The sequence below is a fragment of the Molossus molossus genome, unplaced genomic scaffold (genome assembly GCF_014108415.1).
Source record: "Molossus molossus isolate mMolMol1 unplaced genomic scaffold, mMolMol1.p scaffold_m16_p_3, whole genome shotgun sequence".
Lineage (NCBI taxonomy): Eukaryota > Metazoa > Chordata > Mammalia > Chiroptera > Molossidae > Molossus > Molossus molossus.
In genome coordinates this window covers 67,551,762-67,561,090 of record NW_023425366.1, presented here as the reverse complement: position 1 = coordinate 67,561,090, position 9,329 = coordinate 67,551,762, and positions in this window count along the sequence as shown.

Below are 9,329 nucleotides of genomic sequence, written 5' to 3'. Positions count from 1 at the left end.
TATGCTAAGGGGAAGAAACCAGACTGAAAGGCTACATATTGTATGATTCCATTTAGAGATATTCTGGAATAGAAACACTGTAAGGGCAGAGAACAGATTCAGTGTTTCCCAAAAGTGAAGAGTGGAGAGAGGAAGGTCTGACAAAGGAACAGCATAAGGGGTTATTTTTTGGGGTCACAGTGCTACAACTGTTCTTTTTATCAAATGTATAAAACAAAAAGTAATTTTTAGTGTATATAAATTAAAGATAAAAATTTTAAAGATTTTTTATTGATTTTTGGAGAGAGAGGAAGGGAGAGGGAAAGAGAGAGAAGCATCAATGTGAGAGAGAAACAACAATCAGCTGCCTCCTGCATGCCCCCTACCAGGGATCGAGCCTACAACCTACACATGTACCCTGTCTGGGAATTGAACAGGCAACCTTTGGGTGCACAGCACAATACTAGACCAACTGAGCCATAAATAAATTTTTAAAGAGTTTATTTTGTGCTAACATTTGGATATTTAACAATATACTTTCTGGAATAATCATCATTGCAAAACAAAAAAAAATCTTTTCAAATTTTTTACTTTTAAAGTAAATTTTTAATGCCATGTTTCTATTTTGGAAAATATTTAAAAATAACATTCAGTTGACCTGTTCAAATCTATATGCTTAGAGTGAGTGTGCAAAAAAAATTGTTAATTTTAAAACTACAAAATAATTTTTTTTTTTTTTTTTTAATCCTTACCAGAGGACATTTTTGCATGTATCTTCAGATAGAGTGGAAGGAAGAGAGGGAGGAAGAGAGAGAGAGAAACATCAATGTGAGAGAGACACTTCAAATGGTTGCCACCCACACGACCCCAACTGGGGCCCGAGACAAACTGCATCCGAGGTACGTGCCCTTAGTGGGAACCGAACCCAGGACTCTGGTCCGTGGGCCGATGCTCTAACAGCTGAGCAAAACTGGCCAGGGCCAAGATAATTTTTTTTTTTGTAATTTCGGGAAACTGAAAGTGAAGCAAAGATACTGACCAACTCAAGATCTACATAGGTTGGCCTTCTTCTTCCATGCAAAATACAAGACTTCTCAATATTCAACAAAGCAAAAGCATGCTGCCTGACTTTCTATACTATTGAAGTTTAATACAATTGACTGACTCCAGTACCATTTTTTCACCAGCGGTTAGAGTCATATTAAATCATTAACACTGTAGACTGCTCTTATTTTTTTTTTAAATGTGAATATCTGTCCTGGCCAGTTTGGCTCAGCAGTTAGAGCATCAGCCAGTGGACTGAAGGGTCTCAGGTTTAATTCCTGGTCAAGGGCGTGTGCCCACATTGCAGGTTCATTCCCTGACCCTGTTTGGGGTCATGCAGGGGACAACCAATTGATATGTCTCTCTCGCACTAATGTCTCCCTCTCTCTCTCTCCGTCCCTCCCTTCTACTTTATCTAAAAATCAATAGAAAAATATTCTCAGGTTAGGATCAAAAATAAAATTAAACAAAAATGTGAATATAAATTAAACAAAAATGTGAATATCCCTGTTAGAGGATAATACCAGGTTTTAAAAATTGAGATATAATTGACATATAACATTGTATAAATTTAAGGAGTACAACATATTGATTTGATACATTCATACTGCAATATGAGGCTAATAATACTCTTTTGCAGGTAAATCAAATCATATGTTATATTTTTTATAATTTTTATGTTGGCTCTGTTGAAGAATATTGAAGAGAAATACCACAATTCAAATAACCAGAGTATTAAATCACCGAAAATCACTTTACACATAAGAGAGTGATTTATTCAAAAGAAGAATTAGAGGGATAAAATCAGAAACACACAGCAGTCCTCAGTTAATGGTCCTGCTTTCAAGATCAGATTCCAGATTATCAAACACGTTGTTAATTAATCACTGTTAAAATTAATTTCCTATAACAATTTGAAGAGGACATTACCACTTTAAGTACTATTCAATAATATCAGCCCCTGGAGATAAATGTATTCCTTTCCTTTCCCAGTTATATAATATTCCTTGGGATTGAACTGAAATTTTAATCTATTTAGGATGGACAATATTCAATGTACACCTAGCAAACTTTATGCAGTATGTGACTACTATCAGTAGCAATGATCTCTTACTCTTAAATGCTTTTTCAAGTAATCACTTATGCATCACACTGTTCATGATTTCCACAGATAGTATCCTACTTCAAACTCCCAAAAGATACTAGTTTTCTTTGCTCATTGGTCTCCCTGCTTACTCTCCCCCCAATAATCTCTTGTTACCTGTACATTTCAGATCAAAGTGTCTTCAGGCTCCCCTTCTACTGCCTATGAAACCTACTTTCTGTCATAACAATGAATGAGGTGTGCAATACATTTCCATGGGTATACACTGAGAGTGAGTGCACTGCTGTTTATTTATCCCCTTTCCTCACACTACAAAACACAGGTGACTTAGCGTGATGTTTCTGTTGGAAAAATCTTGGTAATATATAAAGGGACACACACACACCTCAGACATAAGATACTTCTGTCAGTAGTGTGGCCCACCATAGCCATCATTGTAAATGGGAAACAGGAGTACGTACAGCCCTATGGTGGGCATGGTTTGGGAATTCTCCCCAGTTTTTTTCCCTTCTCCTCCTCTTCCCTCACAACCTCCCTCAGAAAACTTGTTCAATTCCATGATTCCCACTATTATCTCAATGGGATTGACTGAGGCCTAAGGCCATTTTCAAATGCCTGCTAAACATTTTCAGTCATATATTCTACCTCTATCTCTAACCTAAACCAGCTCCTTCCCCTGATTTCCTCATTTCTTTACATGTCAGTGCTATCACTTAGTAAATCAAACTTAAAGCTAGTAATTTTGGGTTATCCATGCTCACTTACTTCTCATATCCAAATAAAGCTGCCAAATCAGTCAACTGTACCTTTGCAGAGCCTTTCATATCTTCCACCTCCTCCATTCCCATTATCAACACCCTAGCATAAACCTTATTCCTTTTGTTTTGTTTTGTTTTTTATCCTCACCTGAGGACATTCTTGCATCTATCTTCAGGTAGAGCAGGAGGGAGAGAAGGAGGGAGAGAGCAAGAGAAACATTGATGTGAGAGAGACACATGGAGTGGCTGCCACCCACACAACCCCAACCGGGCTGGGGAAAACCGCAACGGAGGTACGCAATCCCAGCAGGAACCGAACCCAGGACTCTCCAGTCCGCAGGCCGACATCCCAATCACTGAGCCAAACCGGCCAGGGCCAAACCTTATTACTTTTTGCCTTCTAATTTAGCTTCCTTTTCCCAGTATCCCCCCACTCCATTTCATTACTCATTCTGCTATCACTTGGATAGTCCTAACTTGTGGATTAGAATATGCCACTTCCTGGTCGGAAGCCTCTAAAGGCTCCCCACTGCTCACAAGTAAAAGTCCATACCCCTTAACCCAATATTGAAAACTCTCTTCACAATCTGTCCCCAACCAATTTTTCTGGCTCCATCAGTCACAATCACCTTCATGTGCCCTAAATGCCATTTAAACCAGATTACTGTCTTTCTCCCAAAACATCTTGTGATAGACAACAAACCACTACTTGTAAGATCACTAAACTTAGAATGTTTCAATTCTCTCATTATTACAGCTACAAACCTTTGATGTTTCAGTGCTAACTATTCCATGAAACTTTTCCCAAAGCTCAAAGCTGAATATTTTCTAGCAACCCAGAACTCCTACATCTCTGATTAGTGCCTGTATGCTACTTCTCATCTAATATCCTCTTATCATATACCCCTTATTAGATTATACTTTCATGTTTAGAATTATGTAAATATTCTAACCTATAAGGGTCATGTTGGTTCTTAAATATCCAAAATCCAAAGCAACCCAAATAGTAGGCTATAACATATCAAAAGATCAAAGATATAATACTTGAATAAATGGCTGATTGAAAACAAAATGAAATAAGGGTGACTACAATTTTAATTCTCTAAGTAGAAACAGAAAAGTCTTCTGTGTTCATATGTGTGATATATTTATTCTCTACTTTTTGTCATATTATATTCTAGAAACCATGTTATTTTTTTGTCCCATGGGAACAGGTGGTATTATTGGGGATTGTGCTTTTAACCAAAGGCTCTTTATCAAATAAATCACAAATATAAACAACACCCAATAAAAGCAAAGCTACAACAACTGTAAACTCTTATAATTTAAAATTATATGAATGTTTTCAAATAGGTACCTATGACTGTGTATACTTGTTATATCAAGGGTTCTAATATACTGTATCACAAATTGTCTATGCCAGCCATAAAAATAGAATTAACTTTCATAAATCTCACTAAAGTAAATATGCTAGCTATAATAAACCAATGCCGAATAGATCCTTTTATTTGCCTTCTTATTATTTAATTGTATATCTGATGTTTGTGTAGAGGGAGTGATTCAAATGACTTTAGTCTTGCTTTCAACACCAACAATAAAACCAACTCCCAAGCTGCCCAATAAAGTAGAACCAACCATTTCCTCTTTATTAAGTTTACTGTGACAACCTGACATGTTCAGTATAATTCCTCAGAACTTAGAGACCTGTTCAAAGATACAAGTGTTATATGGGGAAAAGGAAATCTTAGGGTCTGAGTAGGCTCTGTCATTTACCAATTGGGTGATATACAGCCTCTTTGAGCCTCATTTACCTCAAAGGTAAAGTGAGTATAAAGCAATGGCGACCTCACAGAGAGAAGATTTAACGAGATAATGTAATATAATTGCTTTTAAACTTCAAAGCCCCATTAAGAATAAGCTATTATTAATTATCAATATTGTTTTTGATATGATAGCATTTGACCCTCTATTAGCATATTTAAAAGTGAAAAGCTGAAAAGACATTTTGCCCCCTCCAGTCTTGCTACTTCCTCAGTTTATTCAGAAACACATGCTCCTTTTCAGTATAAAATCGCATGGAAACAATAAAAATTGTGAGGTCACTCTTTACCATTCTTCTCAGAATTTATTTGACACTTTTTAAGGCACTTTGCACTATGCTGAAAAGCCATACAAACAAATTATCATATGGGAGAAAGGGACAATTTGGTCATTATATTGTGTAATTCTGTGGGCAGGACATTTTTCAATCAGTACAGAAGGAGGGAATTTTCTTGGTGTTTAGGAGAACTGAGCCTGAGTCTTTTGCTTTCAAAGGACATAAACTTCCTAAAGACCGTGCTTCAAATGGGGAAAGGCAAGAAATAAAAAGGGAAACAAGCTCAGAGAGGTGTTAGTAAAATATGAGTATCTCTGTCTTAGGAACCAGAGTTGTGTTTTCTATACATCTGAAAGAATGAGAGATAGCTCTGCCCACCTAGTCTTCCACTTAGCAAAACAAAAAGTAAAAAAGGAATCTGATCTATGAGTTTGTTTCTATTTTGTTTCCTCATTTATTTATTTTTATTCCACATATAAGTGAAATCATATAATATTTGTCTTTCTCTGTCTGACTTATTTCAATTAACATAATACCCTCTTGATCCATCCATGTTGTCACAAATGGTTGCATTGCATTCTTTTTTATGGCTGACCAATATTCCATTGACTATATGTATCACATCTTCTTTATCCATTGTTCTATTGATGGACACTTAGGTTGCTTCCATATCTTGGCCATCATAAATAATGTTGCAATAAGCATTGGGGTACGTATAACCTTTCAAATTATTGTGTTGGACTCATAGATACAGAGAATAAATTGAGGGTTTCCAGATGGGAGGGAAGTTGGGAGGTTGGGAGGATGGGTGAAAAGGGTGAAAAGGCCCTGGCCGGTTTGGCTCAGCGGTTAGAGTGTCGGCCTGTGGTCCAGAGAGACCTGGGTTCGGTTCCCGCTAGGGGCACATACCTCCGTTGCAGTTTGTCCCCGGCCCTGGTTGGGTCGTGTGGGTGGCAACCACTTGATGTATCCCTTTCACATTGATGTTTCTCTTTCTCTCCCTCCCTCCCACTCTATCTGAACAAAATATCAAAAAATGTCCTCAGGTGAGGATATAAAAAAAAAGGAGTGAAAAGGATAAAAAAATACAGATGACCAATTATAAAAATAGTCACGGGGATGTAAAGTACAGCATAGGGAATATAATCAATAATATAATAATAATCATGTACGATGTCAGATGGGTACTAGACTTACTGGAATGATCACTTCATAAGGCATATATATGTCTAACCACTATGCTATACACTTGAAACTAATGTAATATTGCATGTCAACTGTAATTGAAAAATACATTAAAAAAAAAAAAAAAAAAAAAAGAAGAGATTTGGCCCGGCCAGTGTGGCTCAGTGATTGAGCATTGACCCATGCACCAAGAGGTCACCAGTTTGATTCCTGGTCAGGGCACATGCCCAGGTTGTGGGCCCAATCCCCAGTGGGGGGCATTGAGGAGGCAGCCAATCAATGTTTTCTCTCATCGATATTTCCATCTCTCTCTCCCTTTCTCTTTTCCTCTCTCTTTAAAATCAATTAAAAAAAAAAAGTGATTTAAACTAGAGGTGAGGGAATGTCAAGAGGATGGAGTGTACTTTACTTATTTCCAGATAACAATTTTTGAGATGGACTAGACTGTTCTAGGAGAAGGAAAGAACTTTGGAAAATAAGAGAGTATAGAGGTGGACATTCAAGGGTGGGATAGATTTCTCCAAGACTAGGAAGGGACAGAGTCTACCAATCCCAGGAAGGGTACAGCCCAAGTCCATTGTCCTTTCAGCTCCCCAGGAAAGTACACATCTGAAGATGTTGATTGGACCTGGTACCCCAATGCTGCCAGTCTCAGCAAAATTCTCAGGAAATCATGTAGACCATCGTCATAAATGTTTTGGTGCCAATAGTGGCTAGGGAGAGTTTTAACCTCTCTTCTCATAATCTCTATCAGTGCCACCCTCAATCCCACCACCAAATGAATACACAATCTAAGTAAAACTGATATATTTGCTATATAAACCCAGTCTCAATTCAGATCTAATTTATTCCATCTAGATTGCACCCAATCCTAAACCATTCCTAAAGAGAAATTCTTGAGCTTCTAATGGATTATACCAGCAGTGATGGACATAGACCAGAGAGGCCTCCCCATATATTCAGACCTTTGTGAAACCTCTGGATTTATTGTTTCCAGAGGGGGATGGGTACTCAGAGCCAAATTTATCAATGGTGATCATGATAATGATGATAAATAAAGCAATGTGATATTTCTTACACTTAAATGGAGTGGAGTAAAAAATAATCATACATGACAATAATAGCCCTGCTTAAAATATGTGTTCAGGCAAAAAATATTTATGTCCTTCCTGTAGGTATTTCACTTTTACTCTCTATAAACATTTAGTGAATTTCTTTTAAAACCATCAAGCTCCTACTTCATTTGTGTCCAAGAAAAGGAGGAGATTTTTGCATAGGACTGAGCAAAGTCTTGACAGGAGAGTAGTGTAATGATGCAGAATGAAACACAACAGGGCAGGAGGCATCAGGGAGAATTCCAAGGGAAAACTATTTCCACCTGAAAATTCTTCTTCCAGAGAGCTTCTCTGCTATAACTCTAAGACTCTGTGTTCTCTTATCATAACAGAAGCCATTACCTTGTATTAAGATATTAGTACAAACTTTTTTATATGTTTTTTAAGAAATAACTCACAAAACTATTAAGACAGGTATAAGACTGAATGGCCTTTGCCCGGCCAGTGTGGCTCAGTGGTTGAGTGTTGACCTATGCACCAGGAGGTCCCCAGTTTGATTCCCAGTCAGGGCACATGCCCAGGTTGTGGGCCCGATCCCCAGTGGGGACATGCAGGAGGCAGCCAATTGATGTTCTCTCTCATTGATGCTTCTATCTCTCTTTCCCTCTTGCTTCCTCTCTCTCTAAAATCAATAAAGAGCCCTGGTTGGTTTGGCTCAGCGGTTAGAGCATTGGCCTGGGGTCTGGAGAGACCCGGGTTCAGTTCCCACTAAGGGCACGTACCTCGGTGGCAGTTTGCCCCCGGCCCTGGTTGGGTTGTGTGGGTGGTGACCACTCGATGTGTCCATTTCACGTTGATGTTTCTCTCTCTCTCTCTCCCTCCCACTCTATCTGAACAAAATATCAACAAATGTCCTCGGGTGAGGAAGGAAGGAAGGAAGGAAGGAAGGAAGGAAGGAAGGAAGGAAGGAAGGAAGGAAGGAAGGAAGGGAGGGAGGGAGGGAGGAGGGGGGGAGGGGGGGAGAGGGAGGGAGGGAGGGTTGGAAGGAAGGCTTAAAAAATAAAGTAAAAAAAAAAAAGACAGAATGGCCTTTCATATTGGAAATCACTAAAGCAGAGGTTGAAAACTAGAAAGCTGTGGGCTAATTAGGCCCAAAGACTTTTAATGACCACAGAAAGTTTATTGAAACTTTTAGTTAGCCAACAAATTAAAATAAAATAAATCTGCAATTCCCAGCTTTTCTTGACAAATGAGAAGCTCTGACAACACTGGACCCCCGCATCTTCACCTGGCAACAATCAGCTACACCTGAAATCCAATGAGCCCTTTAAACACCCACAACTTACCACTGTCCAACACCTCCAATTCTTGTGGCATTGTGTCTGGCCTGCTTCACTCATTTTGAGTACCTAATGGTCCCTGAAGGCATCTTAATTGGTGACCTCAGCTCCAAAGGATAAGTGAGAAATGGTCAGTGAGTATGTAGCAACTGGGAATGAGAGGTGGCCTAGCACTGGGAGGCCAGCAAAGGCCTTGATATTCACACGTTCTCCTTCCTGCATTGTATACTAGACATCAGAGATGGAACAGGCTCTGCATGAGGTGACTCGCTTTTTGTCTTTTTCTTGCATTGAGTTACTATGTAAGACATATATATATATGTATATTTTATTTTATTTTTTGTGGTACGTGCCTCTAGCAGGAACCGAACCCGGGACTTTCTGGCCCGGCCGTTGCTCACCCGCTAAGCCAAACTGGCCAGGGCAGACATATTTTTTTCTCAATTATTAAATCCAAATAATAGGCACTCAGTGTATCTAGTTACTAGAAGGACACTTACAGAGCGGATTCAAGTCCTGTCTCTCCTGGTTGTAATAAGTTAGTAGTGTGGAAATGAATGAAAGAAACATTCAAATTGGAGTCAGAAAACTATGAAGGGGGCTCTCATGCATTACCACTCATGGAAGCTTACATAGCAAGCAAGGAGGAAGATTTTTTTCTCTGCTTGCCTTAGCACCAGCAACTGCTCTCCACTTGCTGCCAATAAGAAACTGCCACAACCTTGAACTCTCCTTTTCCATCAATAGGCTCCTGTTCAAAACAAC